The 21,039-nt window shown below is 40.1% G+C and overlaps 1 protein-coding gene across 2 annotated transcripts in view; it reads left to right on the top strand.

Annotated features, from left to right (window-relative positions):
* GK (glycerol kinase) overlaps positions 1-21,039 on the top strand; it is a 270,759-nt gene that overhangs the window by 82,841 nt on the left and 166,879 nt on the right. The gene's annotated exons all lie outside the window — the stretch shown is intronic.

Raw genomic sequence — 21,039 nt, 5'->3', positions numbered from 1 at the left:
AGCTCCCATTGTTTTATAGACACTAAAACTCTTATTTTGTCAATATTTAAACAGCCAATGAAAATGTAAACAAACATCTACTTTGTTATTCTCAGACTACTCTTCTTTGACTACATCATTTTATTTAGTATTCATTTAGTGTTTAATGTCCCTTTAAGAAGAAAACAGATTCCCCCCCCCCAATTTATATCTTTTGTCATATTTACTTCTTTCTCTTTGTTTGCTTTGTTGAAATATAGCCTTTTTCCTTGACAGAATACCTAGTTAGGCTCAGGAGCGTGCACATGCACAGTCTTTGTGAGTTTAACAATGTTTTGGGGGTTAAACACATTTAGGTCGATCACAATCCTTTAGAAATGTTTATCTAATAATTTGTCTACAAAATTCATACCACCATTAATATTTGGAGAGGTTTTTTTTAGATAAATCTATTCTAAAGGATTGGGACATACCTCATAGTTACTGAGTAGTGCAGTAGTAAAATGCTATTGTACTATTTTGTCACTTTAATATCCGTTCATCACATGATGCTTTATCAGTTATTGAATTTAAAACAATGAAAAGATAGGCAATGCTGTAAGCTATTGGAATGAACTGTTTTTCTGGGTTGTTTTTGTTTTCATTTTTTTTAAATTGTTTAATTATTCACTGGCACCTTTATGGTGTTGATTTCCCTTATTTAAGCTTTATCCCTTGTAAACGTTGCCTATATGTATAGCCTGCTATGTCTTACACAGACATCATATAACTTGTAATCCAACATACACACAAAATGCATATTGCCAGTACGTTCAAAGGCCAGTACAAGGCACATGCTTAATAATGACATTTAGTGAGATCACACAACATGATCCCATATACATCGAGTGTGTTTATGTAGCCAATGATCCGATAAATATAACCTTAAAGGGATAGAAGGTCAAAATTTAGTTGTGCATAAATGCATTTCAATTTGAAATAGAAGCATTTTGCAATATACTTCCATTAGCAAACATGCCTCTAGTAAAGGTTATTACTGTTTTTCTGTGGCATATGCACATATCCTGTGAGGGTCAGTGCACCAGTATTCAAGCTCAGAGAGCTGAAGATGCTGTGTATTGCTCCTGTGAATCACCAATGACTCTGAGAAGGTGCAGTGTTTGATTACTGGTGTACGGGCCCTTACAGGATATGTGTGTATGCCGCACAAAAATAGTAATAACCTTTAGTAGATATTGGAAGTATATTGCAAAAATGCTTACATTTCACGTTGAAATCTACTCATGCACATTTCAATTTTGTCCTCTCTTCCAGTTCTTAAATTCCTGACTAATGATATTTAAATAGCGCTGAGTGTTAAAGGGTTCAGTAATAGGCTATAAAATTGAAGGAGACTTTATATTTGTTCACCTGTCTCAAACACACAGCTTTTTACAGGTGAAACTCAAAAAATTAGAATATTGTGCAAAAGTTCATTTATTTCACTAATGCAACTTAAAAGGTGAAACTAATATATGAGATAGACTCATTACATGCAAAGCAAGATAGTTCAAGCTGTGATTTGTCATAATTGTGATGATTATGGCTTACAGCTCATGAAAACCCCAAATCCACAATCTCAGAAAATTAGAATATTGTGAAAAGGTGCAATATTCTAGGCTCAAAGTGTCCCACTCTAATCGGCTAATTAGGCTATAACACATGCAAAGGGTTCCTGAGCCTTTAAATGGTCTCTCAGTCTGGTTCAGTAGGAATCACAATCATGGCAAAGACTGCTGACCTGACAGTTGTGCAGAAAACCCTCATTGACACCCTCCATAAGGAGGGAAAGCCTCAAAAGGTAATTGCAAAAGAAGTTGGATGTTCCCAAAGTGCTGTATCAAAGCACATTAATAGATAGTTATGTGAAGGGAAAAGTGTGGAAGAAAAAGGTGCACACGCAGCAGGGATGACAGCAGCCTGGAGAGGATTGTCAGGAAAAGGCCATTCAAAAGTGTTGAGGACTTTCACAAGAGCCACCACACACAGACGGATCCTGGACATGGGCTTCAACTGTCATATTCCTCTTGTCAAGCCACTCCTGAACAACAAACCACGTCAAGCATCTTACCTGGGCTAAAGAAAAACAGACCTGGTCTGTTGCTCAGTGGTCCAAAGTCCTCTTTTCTGATGAGAGCAAATTTTGCATCTCATTTGGAAACCAAGGACCCAGAGTATGGAGGAAGAATGGAGAGGCACACACTGCAAGATGCTTGAAGTCCAGTGTGAAGTTTCCACAGTCTGTGTTGATTTGGGGAGCCATGTCATCTGCTGGTGTTGGTCCACTGTGTTTCATTAAGTCCAGGGTTAACGCAGCCATCTACCAGGAGATTTTGGAGCACTTCATGCTTCCTTCCTTAGACAAGCTCTATGGGGATGCTGACCACTGTTCCCTCTAAGACCAGTTTTGTGAGCGGCCCAGCAGTGTGAAACAGTCAATTAGAGCAATTAACAAACACTACACAATGCAGACTCCAAGGTGTGGTTCCCTTATTAACTATTTCACTGCTGGACCACTCACAAGAGAGGGAACACTGATGCTGACTTCATTTTCCAGCAGGACTTGGCACCTGCCCACACAGCCAAAAGCACCAAAACCTGGTTCAATGACCGTGGGATTACTGTGCTTGATTGGCCAGCAAACTCGCCTGACCTGAACCCCATAGAGAATCTATGGGTCATTGCCAAGAGAAAGATGAGACCAAACAATGCAGAAGAACTGAAGGCCGCTATTGAAGCATCCTGGTCTTCCATAACACCTCAGCAGTGCCACAGGCTGATAGCTTCCATGCCACGCTGCATTGATGCAGTAATTGCTGCAAAAGGGACCCAAACCAAGTACTGAGTACATACAGTATGCATGCTTATACTTTTCAGAGGTCTGATATTGTTCTATGTACAATCCTTGTTTTATTGATTGCATGTAACATTCTAATTTTCTGAGATTGTGGATTTGGGGTTTTCATGAGCTGAACAGAAATAATACATACTTATCATGTGATCACTGTGTGGTTCAAAATTGGAGCTTTACCTTTACATGTTGTAAACATATAAATTTGTTTTGTATTGAACATTTAGAATAATATTTTATTGCATTCAAAATATTGCTTTAAAAGTCTGAGTTTCTTGAATCATTTTAGTTAATATTCTTAACTTTTTTTTCCCTCTGCTTATCTTGTATTCTCATAACAACATTACACTGTATTAGTGCCTCTACCCCACTTGCTAAAGATTCACAACTGTATCAAAAATGTGTCTGTGCTGAACTGCAGAGCTTCCTTGTGGTCCTAATACCTCCTTGACCTTAAACACATTGCACAACCTGTCCCCATCAGAACAATCTATTACTGTTTTTAAAATATTCCTCTAAAACTGATAAATACAACTTAAATCCACCACATACAGTTCTCAACACTCACAATTAAGACCAAAACAATTCTTAAATTTATTTTCTTTATAACAGAGCATGAAAAGTAACTTAATAAGGGATCATCTCTAGTTTCTGATCATAACACACTGTATAAATGGGTGAAAGTAAATGGGGCCTTTTAATAACCACTGTGTATGCAAAATCAGCTATAATAATGGAAAGACTTATGTCAGGATAATCCTCTTTAGACTTCCAAAGGGAAATAGTTGCTAAATAAACAGAATTCATTTTATTTAGTATGATGTTAGTTGACATGATTCTAAGGTATAAATGGAGATCTTCCTGTATGTTTGTTTTTTGCTGGCCCCTTAATCCACAGAACATTTTAACTATGTGTCTAAGTATGGTAAATTAAGCTAAGATAAAGTAAGTGAAGTTTAAATTAACATTGTATATTATGCATGAACTATTTTCATTATCTGAACTATTGCCTTACATAAAGGCCAACGCCCCATTCCTCAAACATAGCTCAAAGATTCAAAAGTTCCCCCCCCCCCCCCCCGCCCGCAGTCTATATCCTCATCTCATTATGTTTGGTTGCTAAAAAAAAGGAAATTTATTTTAAACATTTTGCCCAATCAGTTTTTGGACACTTATCTTCTAAAGATTTCTAAAGTGACATTGAATTTAGTTCTGTGTAGTATACATCGGGGTGGATAATAATCAATTATTTATTTTTCCTTCTTTATTTGAGGAGAGTACACTGCTTTATTCCTTACTTGTGGGAAATACTGAACCTGACCACCAGGAGGAGGCATAGACACCCCAGCCAAAGGCTTAAATACCTCCACCACTTACCTCATCCCCCAGTCATTCTTTGCCTTTCGTCACAGGAGGTTGGCAGAGAAGTGTCAGAAGATAGAGTAGTTCCTTATGGAGGGTAGCTACCCTTCGGAATGGGACTGGAGTTTTAAAGGGACATTAAACCTAAAAGCGTTCTTTCATGATTCAGATAGAGGACACAATTTTTAGAAAGTTTCCAATTTACTTCTATTATCGATTTTCTTTCATTCTCATGTTATTCTTTGTTGAAGAGATACCTAGGTAGGTAGCGTGCACATGCCTGAAGCACTACATGACAGGAAATAGTGCTGCCATCTAGTGCCCCTGCTAATGTATAACATTGTTGCAAAACTGCTGCTCTATAGTGCTGCAGACACGTGCACACTCTTGAGCTTATATTTCTACGTTTCCACAAAGGATAACAAGAAAACTAAGAAAATTTGATAATAGAAGTAAATTAGAAAGTTGTTTAAAATTTTATGTACTATCTAAATCATGAAAGAAAAAAATAGTATTGTCAGCCTCTCAGTTAGAGCTTTGACGAATGTTAGGATCTGGAGATGCAGGGAGAGTCTTTCTGCGAACCCATCCAGACTCTTATTAACAACTCCTAAGCAATCAGTGTTGACGAGTTTCACTGCCTGCTTTTTTTCACTCAAGTCCATGTCAGGAGCGATGCTACAAGACTGCCAAACTTGAGGGGCTGTGTTTCTGTTCAACGGCATAGATTCCGGTATGATCGTTTAATTTTTTTTTTACTCATTTGATAGCGCAAGAAGACAGGGTCACAGCGTGACTCCTTTTATCTGAATGGAATAAAGGGTTAATATCTCCGGAAGGAGATTATTGAACAGGGGGGATTAATCACATAATGTAAATATCGTGTTTATACTGCGACACGTGTGAGATGAGGCTCAGGCTGGTGTTGGAACGCACAGGTTTTTATTTTCATTTTGGGTAAGCTGCGCAGCCTGTTAGACTTGGCGTGCTTTGAGCTGTTGCAGGGGCGGTCCTGCGTGACGCACCACGTGACCGGGTGTGGTCACACTGATTTCCTCTTCCTGACCGTGCATTTTTTTCGGAGACGAAGCAGTTTCTTTGTTGGGCCTGGGTCATAGAAGGTGGTGAGTGTCTCAGCCATTAAGGAGTATAAAGGTGCCATTTATCTTTCTCTATTGTCACTTTATAAGCGCAAGCTATGGAGGACTCTGATACGTTAGAGGATATTCCCTCTTTACCTAAATCGAATGCCTGTCTATATTGTGAGGAGGCCATGGTATACCCGCCTGCTCAATTATGTTCCACATGCTTTGATAAAGTAATAATATCAAAGAAAGCTAATATATTTAGTACTGCTGAGCCACCCACCTCTGAGGAGTCTCTGTCCCGCAAAGTGCGCACCCTACAGTCATCTCCTAATACACATGCAGCTTACCGTAGCACTCCTAATCCTCCATCTGGAGGGGCCATTTTACTCCCAGACTTTACTGAACAGTTACAAACGGCAGTGTCTGCTGCCTTCAGTGCTTTTACCTTGCCCTACTAAGTGCAAGCGAAAGGTCAAATATTGCTATCCCTCCCAGGGAATTTATTGGATTTATCTGATACAAGATTATCCGCTGATGAAGACTCCTCTAATACTTTAGAGGATGCTTTTTCTGGGTCGGAATCTGCTGCCTCTAAGCCTCCAGCTGCGGAGGAACCAGACTTTAGATTTAGGATTGAACACTTACGCTTTCTGCTAAAGGAAGTTTTGGCTACTTTAGAGGTTCCGAAACCTAAATTATCTGAGGAACCTTCTATTCCTAAATTAGATAAGGCCTACGAGGACAGGGTTGTACCACAGACTTTCCCGGTTCCCGTAAAGATGGCAAACATTATTAAGAATGAATGGGAAAGACTTGGTTCTTCTTTTTCCCCTTCTTCTTTTAAGAAGTTTTTGCTGGAGCGGCTACTTACTGGTGCGACTCCTTATCTGAGTTGATCGAGGTGGATGGTCCCCTTGAAAAGATAGAGGAAAGAATTAAGGCCTTAAGGGTTGCTAATTCTTTTATTTGTGATGCAAATATGCAGATTATTCACCTGAATGCCAAGATTTCAGGTTTTTCTGTGCTAGCCCATAGGTCACTCTGTCTAAAGTCTTGGTCTGCGGACATGACTTCAAAGTCTAGACTTCTTTCCCTCCGACTTAAGGGCAAGATTCTTTTTGGTTCAGGACTGGACTCAATCATCTCCACGGTTACTGGAGGCAAGGGTACCTTTTTACCGCAGGATAGGAAGAACAACCCTAAGGGACAAGATCCTAATTTTCATTCCTTTCGTTCGGAATAATCCCAATGTCAGCAGCCCTCGAAAAAGCCTGAGCAGTCCAAGGGAACAAGCAGAACAAGAAGCCTGTGAAGTCAAAGTTGACATGAAGGGGCGGCCCCCGATTCGGCTCTGGATCTGGTTGGGGGCAGACACTCACTCTTTTCAGAAGCTTGGTTTGGGGATATGCAAGACCCGTGGGTCCTGGAGGTCATCGCTCAGGGATACAGGATAGGTTTCAAGTCTCCTCCTCCCAGCGGCAGATTCCTCTTGTCAAACCTGTCTTCAAGGCCAGAAAAGAGAGATACTTTTCTAGGGTGTGTGAGGGATCTCTCCTCCCTGGGGGTCATCGGATCAGTACCTCCAACAGAAAGAGATCTGGGATACTACTCAAACCTTTTCGTGGTCCCAAAGAAAGTTACTTTTTGCCAGATTCTGGAACTATAGTGTTTAAACAAATTCCTATCTGCCCCCTTATTCAAGATGGAGACAATAAGGTCCATTCTTCTTAGTTCAGGAAGTACAATTCATGACCACGATAAACTTGAAGGATGCCTACCTTCAAGTCCCTATACACAGGGAACACTTAAAGTTTCTTCGATTTGCCTTCCTGGACCAGCACCTCCAGTTTATTGCACTTCCGTTTCGTCTAGCTACTGCTCTAAGAGTCTTTTCGAAGGTTCTAGGGGCTCTGCTTGCAGTGGCCAGAACCAAAGGTATAGCAGTGGCGCCATACTTAGACAATATTCTGGTTCAAGCACCATCCTGTCGTCTGGCAGAAGACCATTTAAAAGCCCTTCTTTCTCTTCTTCGTTCTCATGGATGGAAAATAAACTTAGAAAAGTGTTCTCTTATTTCCAGTACCAGGGTAGAATTCCTGGGTACGATAGTAGACTCTGTAACCATAAGGATGTTTCTTACAGACCAGAGACGTTACAAGCTAACTTCCAATTGTCTTGCCCTCCAGACCTCCTTAAGGCCCTCTGTGGCTCGATGTATGGAGGTAATTGGTCTCATGGTGTCCTGCATGGACATCATTCCTGTTGCCAGATTCCACCTCAGACCTCTTCAGCTGAGACAGTGGAATGGCGATCATTCAGATCTGTCTCAACAGATTTCTCTGGACAACCGGTCGAGAGAATCACTCTCCTGGTGACTCTGTCCAGATCACCTTTCCCAAGGGACATCCTTCTTGAGACCATCCTGGGAGATTGTGATTACGGACGCAAGCCTCACAGGATGGGGAGCTGTTTGGGGTGCCAGAAAGGCAAAGGGCCTGTGGACTCGAGAGGAACCCCTCCTCTCAATCAACATTTTGTAACTTCGAGCAATCTTCAGTGCTCTGAAGGCTTGGCCCCTTCTGGGTTTCGACACAGTTTATCATATTCCAATCGGACAACATAACCTCGGTGGCTTACATCAACCACTATGGGGGAACGAGGAGCTCCCTAGCAATGAGGGAAGCATCTCAAATTCTGGAATGGGTGGAGGCCCACAACTGCTCACTGTCAGCGATACACATTCCGGGTGTGGACAGCTGGGAAGCGGGTTTCCTCAGCAGACAATCGTTTCGTCCGGGGGAATGGTCTCTCCATCCCGAGGTGTTTGTGGAGATTTGCAACAGATGGGGTCGCCGGAGATAGATCTCATGGTGTCCCGGCTCAAATCCAAGCTACCCAGATATGGGTCGCGATCCAGGGATCCTCAGGCGGAGCTAATAGATGCATTAGCAGTACCTTGGAGGTTCAGTCTGATCTACATTTTTCCGCCGTTACCACTTCTCCCTCGTGTAGTGGCTCGCATCAAGCATGAGCAAGCATCAGTGATTCTAATTGCTCCATCTTGGCCGCGAAGGATGTGGTTTTCGGATCTGGTGGGAATGTCCTCATCTCCTCCATGAAGGTTACCTTGTCGCAGGGATCTGCTGAAGCAAGGTCCTTTCGTTCATCAAAATTTAGATTCTCTGAGGCTGACTGCATGCTTAGTCCTAGCCAAGAGAGTTTTCTCGGAGAGAGTTATTGATACTCTCAGGCGCGTAAGCCGGTCACTCGTCGCATCTATCATAAGGTGTGGAGGAACTACTTTATTCTGGTGTTAAGAGTGTGGATTCCCCTGGCATAATGTCAGGGTTTCCAGGATTGTTTCCTTTCTCCAGGATGGCCTTTCTGCTAGCTCTCTTAAGGCACAGATTTTGGCCCTATCTGTTTTACTGTGCAAGAGGCTCGCTGAGCTTCTAGATGTCCAGTCTTTTGTTCAGGCTCTGACAAGAATCAGGCCTCTGTTTAGATCTAGCGCTCCCCCCTGTTTAAATCTTGTTCTTAAAGTTTTGCAGAAGGATCTGTTTCTTGGAAGGTTCTTTTTCTACTGGCTATTGCTTCGGCACGCAGAGTATCTGAAATTGCTGCCTTGCAATGTGAGCCCCCTTACCTAGTATTCCATGCTGATAAGGCTGTTCTTCCTACTGGGGTAGGTTTTCTTCCTAAGGTTGTTACAGATCGCAACATCAATCAGGAAATTGTGGTTCCTTCTTTGTGTCCTAATCCTTCTTCCTCAAAGGAATGGTTACTTCATAATTTGGATGTGGTTCGGGCCTTGAAGTTCTATCTTCAGGCTGCAAAGGAGTTTAGACAGACCTCTTCCTTGTTTGTGGTCTATTCTGGGAAGTGTAATGGGCAGAAAGCCTCGTCCACTTCCTTGTCTTTTTGGTTTAGGAGAATTATCTGCTTAGCTTATGAGACTGCGGGACATAAGCCTCCTCAGAGGATTAAGGCTCATTCAACTAGAGCTGTGGCTTCCTCTTGGGCCTTCAAGAATGAGGCCTCTATGGATCAGATTTGTAGGGCGGCTACCTGGTCTTCCTTACATACTTTTTCAAAATTTACAAATTTTGACGTTTTTGCTTCGGCTGAAGCAGCTTTTGGGAGAAAGGTTTTGCAGGCTGCGGTGCCCTCAGAATAGAGTCTGCCTCTCTTTTTACCCTCCCATTCATTCAGTGTCCTCTAGAGCTTGGGTATATGTTTCCCACAAGTAAGGAATGAAGCCGTGGACTCTCCTCATATTAAGAAGGGAAACATAAATTAAGCTTACCAGATAATTTCCTTTCCTTCTGTATGAGGAGAGTCCATGGCCCCGCCGTATTCTCCGTTGGGCGGACCTAATTTTTTTGTTTTTGTTCTGGCACCATTTATACCCTGATAATTCTCCTACTGTTCCTTGTTCCCTCGGAAGAATGACGGGGGGATGAGGTAAGTGGGGGAGGTATTTAAGCCTTTATTTTACATTTATATTGGATTTTGTTTTTTATTTAAATATAATAATAAAATAGTTTTTTGTTGTTGTTGTTGAAAACACTTTTATTAGCATATGTCAAATTGTACAATTCCATAAAATACATATATAAATAATATTACAGAATATTCAATAGCTCATACAATATACAACGTTATTAACAGTCAATTACACAGGAACAATAGTAAATACGACAGGCAAACCTGACAGATACTGGCATTCTCCACCCTGGTGCTTGGATATCTTAGTTTTCATATGATAAGCCCTATGGGGTTCTATTTCTAGCTTCCGTATACATGATCCAGGGTTCCCAAAGAGCAATGAATTGATCCTTAGTAGATAGCAGGTCCGCAGCTGAACTAGACATCTTATAGAAGTGCTCTATTTTCTGCTGTATTAAGTAAAAACCAGGTGGTTCTGTCTTCCAAAATTTAGCTATAACTAACCTTACTGCTGTACATGCTAATGCTATTAATTTGTTTTGTGTCAATGTAAATCTCTCCATTGGAAAATGTAATAACCCATGCTCAGGGAGAAGTTCTACTTCTTTTTCAAAAACTTTACTCAGAAGGGTAGACATATTTTTCCACAGTGGTTGCCACCACATATGGATGTAACTGCCATCTTCCCCACAGCCTCTAAAGCAACAGCTGGTGTTCCTTCCCCCCATCTTGCATATCCTAGAAGGGTAGAGATACCATCTAAATGATGACTTTTTATAGTTTTCTTGTAGGGCAGAGTTAAGGGAGAGAGAGGTGCCTTGTCTAAGTGTTTTAGTCCAGTGTTGGACTGACCATTCTTTACCCAAATCATTCTCCCATTTTTTCATCAAGGATGTTTTAGTGTTAGGATCAGTGATATTAAATATAGGGTATAGTCGGGCAATTGATCCTTTCAATCTTGTTTTTGCTAGACATAATATTTCAAATATGGTGAGGTTACGTGGTGGAGAGTTGCCCTTAGCCTCTAGTACTTTGGATCTTAATTGTAGATAGTGAAACCAGGTGTGTCTGTCAGTTGAGTCTAATTCATTATACTGTTGGTTTGTCATAATCTTCCCGTTAATAAGGGAGTCCGCTATTCTTTATAGGCCTCTGTTTTCCCATTTGCTTTGTACAGTTTTGTCAATAGAGGTATTTAGATCTATCAGTGGGGCAACTGTGGACCTAATGTGTAGTAGAGGATATTTCTTTCATGTAAATTAGCAAGAGTCCATGAGCTAGTGACGTATGGGATATACATTCCTACCAGGAGGGGTAAAGTTTCCCAAACCTCAAAATGCCTATAAATACACCCCTCACCACACCCACAATTCAGTTTTACAAACTTTGCCTCCCGTGGAGGTGGGGAAGTAAGTTTGTGCTAGATTCTTCGTTGATATGCGCTTCGCAGCAGGCTGGAGCCCGGTTTTCCTCTCAGAGTGCAGTGAATGTCAGAGGGATGTGAAGAGAGTATTGCCTATTTGAATACCATGGTCTCCTTCTACGGGATCTATTTCATAGGTTCTCTGTTATCGGTCGTAGATATTTCTTCTCCTACCTCCCTTTTCAGATCGACGATATACTCTAAGTATACCATTACCTCTACTGATTCTCGTTTCAGTACTGGTTTGGCTATCTACTATATGTAGATGAGTGTCTTAGGGTAAGTAGGTCTTATTTTTATTATGACACTCTTAAGCTATGGTTGGGCACTTTATTTATAAAGTTCTAAATATATGTGTGTAAACTTATATTTGCCATGATTCAGGGTAATCAGTATTCCTTATTTCAGACAGTCAGTTTCATTATTTGGGATAATGCATATGAATGATTATTTATTTTTTCTTACCTTAAAATTTTCAAATTGTTTTTTTTCCCTGTGGGCTGTTAGGCTCGCGGGGGCTGAAAATGCTTCAATTTATTGCGTCATTTTTGGCGCAGACTTTTTTGGCGCAAAATTTTGTCATTTCCGGCGCCCTAATTGACGCCGGAAGTTGTTCTGACGTTTTTTTGCGGCAAAAATGTGGGCGTTATTTTTTTCGGCTTCACCGGATGTGGCGTCATTCTTAGCGCCAAAAAAATATAGGTGTTGTACTTAGCGCCAATAATGTGAGTGTCTTTTTTGGCGCCAAAAAATGTGGGCGTCACTCTTGTCTCCACCTTTTTTTCACATTATTTAAGTCTCATTTTTCAATGCTTCTGGTTGCTAGAGGCTTGTTCATTGGCATTTTTTCCCATTCCTGAAACTGTCATTTAAGGAATTTGATAATTTTGCTTTATATGTTGTTTTTTCTATTACATATTGCAAGATGTCTCAACTTGACCCTGGATCAGAATCTACTTCTGGAAAGACGCTGCCTGATGCTGGTTCTACCAAAGTTAAGTGCATTTGTTGTAAACTTGTGTTAACTGTTCCTCCGGCTGTAGTTTGTGATGAATGTCATGATAAACTTGCTAATGCAGATAGTATTTCCATTAATAATATTCCATTACCTGTTGTTGTTCCCTCAACATCTAATGCTCAGGATGTCCCTGTTAATGTTAAAGAATTTGTTTCTAAATCTATTAGGAAGGCTCTGTCTGTTATTCCTCCTTCCAGTAAACGTAAAAGGTCTTTTAAAACTTCTCATATTTCAGATGAATTCTTAAGTGACCGTCATCATTCTGACTTGTCTGTTTCTGATGAGGATCTATCTGGTTCTTAAGATTCTGTCTCAGATATTGACACTGATAAATCTTCATATTTATTTAAAATGGAATTTATTTGTTCTTTACTTAAAGAAGTGTTAATCGCATTAGATATGGAGGAGTCTAGTCCTCTTGATACTAAATCTACTAAGCGTTTAAATTTGGTTTTTAAACCTCATATAGTTATTCCAGAAGTTTTTCCTGTCCCTGATGCTATTTCTGAAGTAATTTCTAGGGAATGGAATAATCTGGGTACTTCATTTACTCCTTCTCAAAGGTTTAAGAAATTGTACCCTGTGCCATCTGATAGATTAGAGTTTTGGGACAAAATCCCTAAAGTTGATGGGGCTATCTCTACTCTTGCAAAACGTACTACTATTCCTACGGCGGATAGTACTTCCTTTAAGGATCCTTTAGATAGGAAACTTGAATCCTTTCTAAGGAGAGCTTATTTATGTTCAGGTAATCTTCTTAGACCTGCTATTTCTTTGGCTGATGTTGCTGCTGCTTCCACTTTCTGGTTGGAGGCTTTAGAGCAACAAGTGTCAAACCATAATACTCATAGCATTGTTAAACTTCTTCAACATGCTAATAACTTTATTTGTGATGCCATCTTTGATATCATTAGAATTGATGTCAGGTATATGTCTTTAGCTATTTTAGCTAGAAGAGCTTTATGGCTTAAAACTTGGAATGCAGATATGACTTCTAAGTCAACTTTGCTTTCTCTTTCTTTCCAAGGTAATAAATTATTTGGTTCTCAGTTGGATTCTATTATATCAACTGTGACTGGGGGGAAAGGAACCTTTTTGCCTCAGGACAAAAAATCTAAAGGTAAATACAGGGCTGCTAATCGTTTTCGTTCCTTTCGTCAGAATAAGGAACAGAAGCCTGACCCTTCCTCTAAAGGAACGGTTTCCGTTTGGAAGCCTTCTCCAGTCTGGAATAAATCCAAGCCTTTTAGAAAATCAAAGCCAGCTCCCAAGTCCACATGAAGGTGCGGCCCTCATTCCAGTACAGCTGGTAGGGGGCAGGTTACGATTTTTCAAAGATATTTGGATCAATTCGATTCACAGTCTTTGGATTCAGAACATTGTTTCACAAGGGTACAGAATAGGTTTCAAGGTAAGGCCGCCTGCGAGAAGATTTTTACTCTCTCGCATTCCAATAAACCCAGTGAAGGCTCAGGTGTTTCTGAAATGTGTTGCAGATCTAGAGTTGGCTGGAGTAATTGTGCCAGTTCCAGTTCTGGAACGGGGTCTAGGGTTTTACTCAAATCTATTCATTGTACCAAAGAAGGAGAATTCCTTCAGACCAGTTCTGGATCTAAAGATATTGAATCGTTATGTAAGGATACCAACATTCAAAATGGTAACTATAAGGACTATTCTGCCTTTTGTTCAGCAAGGGCATTATATGTCTACAATAGATTTACAGGATGCATACCTTCATATTCCAATTCATCCAGCTCATTTTCAGTTTCTGAGATTCTCTTTTCTAGACAAGCATTACCAGTTTGTGGCCCTTCTGTTTGGTCTGGCGACAGCTCCAAGGATCTTTTCAAAGGTTCTCGGTGCTCTTCTCTCTGTCATCAGAGAACAGGGTATTGCGGTATTTCCTTATTTGGACGATATCTTGGTACTTGCTCAGTCTTCACATTCTGCAGAATCTCATACGAATCAACTTGTGTCGTTTCTTCAAAAACATGATTGGAGGATCAATTTACCAAAGAGTTTGTTGATTCCTCAGACAAAGGTAACCTTTTTGGGTTTTCAAATAGATTCAGTGTCCATGACCTTGTCTCTAATAGAAAAGAGACGTCTGAAATTGGTTTCAGCTTGTCGAAACCTTCAGTCTCAATCATTCCCTTCGGTAGCTTTGTGCATGGAAATTCTAGGTCTCATGACTGCTGCATCAGACGCGATCCCCTTTGCTCGTTTTCACATGCGACCTCTTCAGCTTTGTATGCTGAACCAGTGGTGCAGGGATTATACAAAGATATCACAAGTAATCTCCTTAAATCCCAATGTACGACACTCTCTGACGTGGTGGATAGATCACCATCGTTTAGTTCAAGGGGCTTCTTTTGTTCGTCCAACCTGGACTGTGATCTCAACAGATGCGAGTCTGTCAGGTTGGGGAGCTGTATGGGGATCTCTGACAGCGCAGGGGGTTTGGGAATCTCAGGAGGCGAGATTACCAATCAACATTTTGGAACTTCGTGCGATTTTCAGAGCTCTTCAGTTCTGGCCTCTTCTCAAGAGAGAATCGTTTATTTGTTTTCAGACAGACAATGTCACAACCGTGGCATATGTCAATCATCAGGGTGGGACTCACAGTCCTCAAGCTATAAAAGAAGTATCTCGGATACTTGTATGGGCGGAATCCAGCTCCTGTCTAATCTCTGTGGTTCACATCCCAGGTGTAGACAATTGGGAAGCAGACTATCTCAGCCGCCAGACGTTACATCCGGGCGAATGGTCTCTTCACCCAGAGGTTTTTCTTCAGATTGTTCAAATCTGGGGACTTCCAGAAATAGATCTGATGGCCTCTCATCTAAACAAGAAACTTCCCAGGTATCTGTCCAGATCCAGGGATCCTCAGGCGGAGGCAGTGGACGCGTTGTCGCTTCCTTGGAATTATCATCCTGCCTATATCTTTCCGCCTCTAGTTCTTCTTCCAAAAGTGATTTCCAAAATTCTAATGGAACGTTCGTTTGTACTGCTGGTGGCTCCAGCATGGCCTCACAGGTTTTGGTATGCGGATCTCATTCGGATGGCCAGTTGCCAACCTTGGACTCTTCCGTTAAGACCAGACCTTCTATCTCAAGGCCCTTTTTTCCATCAGGATCTCAAATCATTAAATTTGAAGGTATGGAAATTGAACGCTTGATTCTTAGTCATAGAGGTTTCTCTGACTCAGTAATTAATACTATGTTACAGGCTCGTAAATCTGTGTCTAGGAAAATTTATTATCGAGTTTGGAAGACTTACATTTCTTGGTGTTCTTCTCATAAATTCTCCTGGCATTCTTTTAGAATTCCTAGAATTTTGCAGTTTCTTCAGGATGGTTTGGATAAAGGTTTGTCTGCAAGTTCCTTGAAAGGACAAATCTCTGCTCTTTCTGTTCTTTTTCACAGAAAGATTGCTAATCTTCCTGATATTCATTGTTTTGTACAGGCTTTGGTTCGTATCAAACCTGTCATTAAGTCAATCTCTCCTCCTTGGAGTCTTAATTTGGTTCTGAGGGCTTTACAAGCTCCTCCGTTTGAACCTATGCATTCTCTGGATATTAAATTACTTTCTTGGAAAGTTCTGTTCCTTTTGGAGTTATCTGCTCTTTCTTGTGAATCTCCTTTTCTGATTTTTCATCAGGATAAGACGGTGTTGCGGACTTCATTTAAATTTTTACCTAAGGTTGTGAATTCTAACAACATTAGTAGAGAAATTGTTGTTCCTTCATTGTGTCCTAATCCTAAGAATTCTCTGGAGAAATCTTTACATTCTTTGGATGTAGTAAGAGCTTTAAAATATTATGTTGAAGCTACTAAGGATTTTAGAAAGACTTCTAGTCTATTTGTTATCTTTTCTCGTTCCAGGAAAGGTCAGAAGGCCTCCGCCATTTCTTTGGCGTCTTGGTTAAAGTCTTTGATTCATCATGCTTATGTAGAGTCGGGTAAATCTCCGCCTCAAAGGATTACGGCTCATTCTACTAGGTCAGTTTCTACTTCCTGGGCGTTTAGGAATGAAGCTTCTGTTTATCAGATTTGCAAAGCAGCAACTTGGTCTTCTTTGCATACTTTTACTAAATTCTACCATTTTGATGTTTTCTCTTCTTCAGAAGCAGTTTTTGGTAGAAAAGTACTTCAGGCAGCTGTTTCAGTTTGATTCTTCTGCTTATAATTTCAGTTTTTTTCATTATTAAGATTAAAACTTTTGTTTTGGGTTGTGGATTATTTTTCAGCGGAATTGGCTGTCTTTATTTTATCCCTCCCTCTCTAGTGACTCTTGCGTGGAAGTTCCACATCTTGGGTATTTATTATCCCATACGTCACTAGCTCATGGACTCTTGCTAATTACATGAAAGAAAACATAATTTATGTAAGAACTTACCTGATAAATTCATTTCTTTCATATTAGCAAGAGTCCATGAGGCCCACCCTTTTTTGTGGTGGTTATGATTTTATGTATAAAGCACAATTATTCCAATTCCTTATTTTGATGCTTTTTGCTCCTTTCTTATCACCCCACTTCTTGGCTATTCGTTAAACTAAATTGTGGGTGTGGTGAGGGGTGTATTTATAGGCATTTTGAGGTGTGGGAAACTTTGCCCCTCCTGGTAGGAATGTATATCCCATACGTCACTAGCTCATGGACTCTTGCTAATATGAAAGAAATGAATTTATTAGGTAAGTTCTTACATAAATTATGTTTTTAGTGTCGTCCTATCCCATATAAATAGCATGTGTGAGATAGCTATGTAATTCTTACCAAAGTGAGGCCTGTTTGTTTTAGGGGTCCATAATAGTTTTGCAATATTGTTAATCCTAATGATATCAGCCTCTAAATGTATCCACTGTATGTCACCAGTCACTTGGTGCCATAGAGAAGTCTGCGCCATTCTCGCAGCAGTATAATAGGAAGTAAGATGAGGTATGCCTAATCCACCTCCTATTCTGTGTCTGGTCATTATATGTTTATTAATTCTAGCCCTTTTATTTTTCCAAATAAAAGCAAGAATATCTTTCTGCAACTTGTTGAGCTCAATAAGTGGCACCGAAATGGGTAGGGACCTAAATAAATATAATAATTTGGGCAGGATTGTCATTTTGGAAGCCACTATTCACCCAACAAGTGATATCTTAAATTTTGACCATTTAGACATGAGTTGCCTTATCTGTGAAAGAAGAGGCTTATAGTTATGTTGATAAAGGGTATGAACATCAGTGGTGAGACTTATCCTTAAATACTTAATTGTCTTTTTGGCCCATTTAAAAGAAAAATTAAGTTCTAAAATTTTCTTGTTGAGTGTCGGAGTACTTAATGCTTCACATTTGTCTTTGTTGATTTTATAACCTGACAATGTACTAAAATTTTGTAGTATAGGGTGGGTAATGATAACAAGGGCTTCGTTAAAGTCAGAATGACATCATCCGCAAACAATGCCATCTTATATTGTTTCTTTGCTATAGAGATACCTGTAATATCTGTGCAGTCCCTGATTTTAACAGCAAGTGGCTCAATACAGAGGGCAAATAACAAGGGGAATAAAGGGCATCCCTGTCTTGTTCTGTTTCGGATTTCTATATTTCTGGATTGATAGCCCGCCAACCTAATATATGCTGCTGGTGTAGAGTGTAGGGCTTTAATAGCATTAAGAAACTCCCCTTTCACTCCCACTCTCCCCAATACAGCACGCATATAGCTCCAATCCACCCATTTAATCTATTAGCTAATATTTTTGTGAATAATTTAATATCTTGATTTATTATTGATATGGGTCTATAGTTCTTGCAATGTTGTTTATTCTTCTCTGGCTTGGGGATTACTGAGATTCTTGCTAGCAGCATTTCATTAGGGATTGTGCTACCTTGCATAATGGACTTAAAGATTGTGACTAATTGTGGGGCTATAGTATCTTTAAATATCTTGTAGAAAGCCCCTGTGTAGCCATCTGGTCCTGGTGCCTTATTTGGCTTTAGGTCTTTAATAGCTATTAACACTTCAGTTAGGGTAATTGGTGAGTTCAAAGTTTGTGCGTCTACTCGTGGCAATGAGGGAAGCTTACTATCCTCTAAAAACTTGTTTAAATCAGGTTCTCTATCTGTCTCCCCAGAGTGATGGGGCAAGTTATAAAGCTCAGAATAAAAATCTGCAAACTGATTTGCTATTTCTAATGGGTATTTGTCGTATTCCCACTTTTGGTTTGTAGTTGGGGTACTGTAGTTGCTCTCCTAATTTCCTTCAATTTATTTGCCAGCATTCTGTCCGGCTTGTTTGCGTGCACAAAATAATGGGTATCTAATAATTTAATTGCTCTGGTGGCGTCTTCCGTTATTGTTTCAATAATTGGGCTGTTTTCCTACTTGGTTGTTCAATCTCACTTCTTCTTAGTTCCTCAATTTCTCTTTTTAGTGTCTCTAATCTGTGCCTATGGACCTTATTGTGTTTGGACGACTCTACCATGAGGTCTCCTCTAATTGAGGCTTTTAAGGCTCCCCAAAAAAATAGTGGGTTGGTAGTGGTCCCTTTGTTGTTCTCTATGAATTGGGTAATTTTTGTTTCTATTTTCTGGAAAACCAATTGATCCCCTAGTAATCTGGGATTAAGTACCCAATTTCGTGTCCTGTCATGGTTAATAACTCCGGTTATGGTTGCTTCCACCAGAGCATGGTCAGATCAGGTACATGTGTGAATGTTCGCCTTCGATAGTAATGGGATTAATATTTGACTTAATAGAATGTAATCTATCCTGGAATAGGATTTATGTACTGGGGAGTAAAATGTATAGTCCCTTGTGTGTTTGTTGATCGTTCTCCAAGCATCTATCAGGTTGTGATCTAGGAGGAAGTATTTTAGGATGTTTTGGTTGGGCTCGGATTTCTGTTGAGCTTGTGCTAAGTTTCTAGCCCTATCAATTTGATTGTTGAGGGTCAAGTTGAAGTCCCCCCTATGATCATTTTATATTTTTTCCAGAGTGTCAATTGCTTACTTACTTTAGATATGAAGGAGGATTGGTTTTCATTTGGCGCATATATGTTGCCTAAGATTACTGGGGTATTGTGTCCTCTGACTATTAAGTACCTCCCCTCACTGTCGGTAATTACTTCCTCTTCCTTAAAGTTAAGAGATGCATGGAGAAGGAGAGAAACACCCCTATGTTTTTTAGAACTTACAGTATGGTATTACTGAGGCTATGATTTGTCCCAATATTTGGGGGTACTGGTCGTGGTGAAATGCGTTTCTTGTAACATGATTTGTGCGTTTCAGGACTTGTATTCTGCCTTTTTGCGTTTAATATTGGAGTGGAGACCTCTTACATTGTTGGAAATTATTTTAATGGGAGTCATAGAGTAAGTGTGAGATTTGTTTTGCCAATGGTGTTCTGATAGATCTAGAGGATTTCATACTAGAGGTGGGAATAGTGGACTTAATTCTGATTCTCGTTAGTGCTTGTAGCAGGGAATGGCTAGTAGTAGGGTATGACCAAGGTATATGACTTTAGTGCTGAGTGTACAAAGGCTTTTTCCTCTGTGTTCCCTTAAATAAATGAGTGTGGTATATTGTAGAGCATAAATACATTTTCTCTATTGTAAATTGGATACAGTATGACAATTTTCCAAAATATAAACATATGTCGAAACAATTTAACCATAACATACAAGTATTTGAACCATTGAACAGCAGCAACGTAGCATTTGCTACTAACTTAGTAACCATAGGTATTGGGAAAAATTAGAGGGAGGGTAAGGGGGGGGGGGGAAATTTTAGAGGACTCCTTCAATCCTAATGTGCATATCGTAAGGAGGATTTAGGGGGTTGGTCAGGAACATATGTAACCCCTAATATATAACACAAACCATAATATCCGTTTTCCCTATAGGGAATTAAAATTTACTAACCAACAGATCTATCAAACTATAGATATTGTTAGAACAGCAGTGACATCTTGTATAACTAGTTACAAGAAGGTAATTTGAATTCAATAATCTAGCCTTTGATACCTAGATCAAGTAACCTGTGCCTCTTGTGTTTAATCCGCCCAGTCCATAGTTTTGGGGTCTCTCAAGTCTCTCTTTGTTCTCTTCTGCTTACCGACTTGAGTCCAATCTCGTTGGAACACCATTCTTTGTGGTTTTTGCTGGGGTGCTGAGCCTTGTTGGTCTGGTAGCAGTCCCAACCTTTGGAGGATGTATTGGCCTTCTTCCAAGGTGGAGCAGGAGTAAGTGTTGTTTTGATGGGTAAACACCAGCTTAAAGGGAAAGTTCCACCTGTACTTGATCTGTGTGTTGGTGAGAATGGTTAAGATGGGTTTTAACTCTCTCCGTCGTTTAAGTGTGGTTGGTGAGAGGTCTGTATATATTTGTAATTGATGTCCTTCAAATGTAATTGACAATGCTGATCTTGTTGCTTTAAATATTTGGTTCTTGATGTGAAAATAATGGAGTTTCACTATAACATCTCTGGCCAGAGATGATTGTGGAGGTTTAGATAGGGCTCTATGTGCTCTGTCCATCAGAAACATGGAGACATCTGCTTCAGGTAGTAGATGTTGAAATATTTTCGTAAGCGTGTCTGGAAGGTTGGAATAGTTTTCTGGCAGATTTCTGATGAGTAAGTTTGATCTTCTAGATCTGTTTTCGAGATCCTCGAATTGTTCATCTAATCTTTTAATCTGTGAAGATTGATCTTGGATGGTGGTATGGATATTAGAGATCTCCTCCATTATTTCATCAAGTTTTTCCTCGATATCAATAGTACGCCCTCCTATCTCCAATATATCTTGCTTCAGCTCAGCTAATGCTGTTTTGAGCTCTTCCTGGAA

This window comes from Bombina bombina, chromosome 3 (assembly GCF_027579735.1).
Source record: "Bombina bombina isolate aBomBom1 chromosome 3, aBomBom1.pri, whole genome shotgun sequence".
NCBI classification, from domain to species: Eukaryota; Metazoa; Chordata; class Amphibia; order Anura; family Bombinatoridae; genus Bombina; species Bombina bombina.
This window is presented reverse-complemented; position numbering and strand designations above follow the sequence as displayed.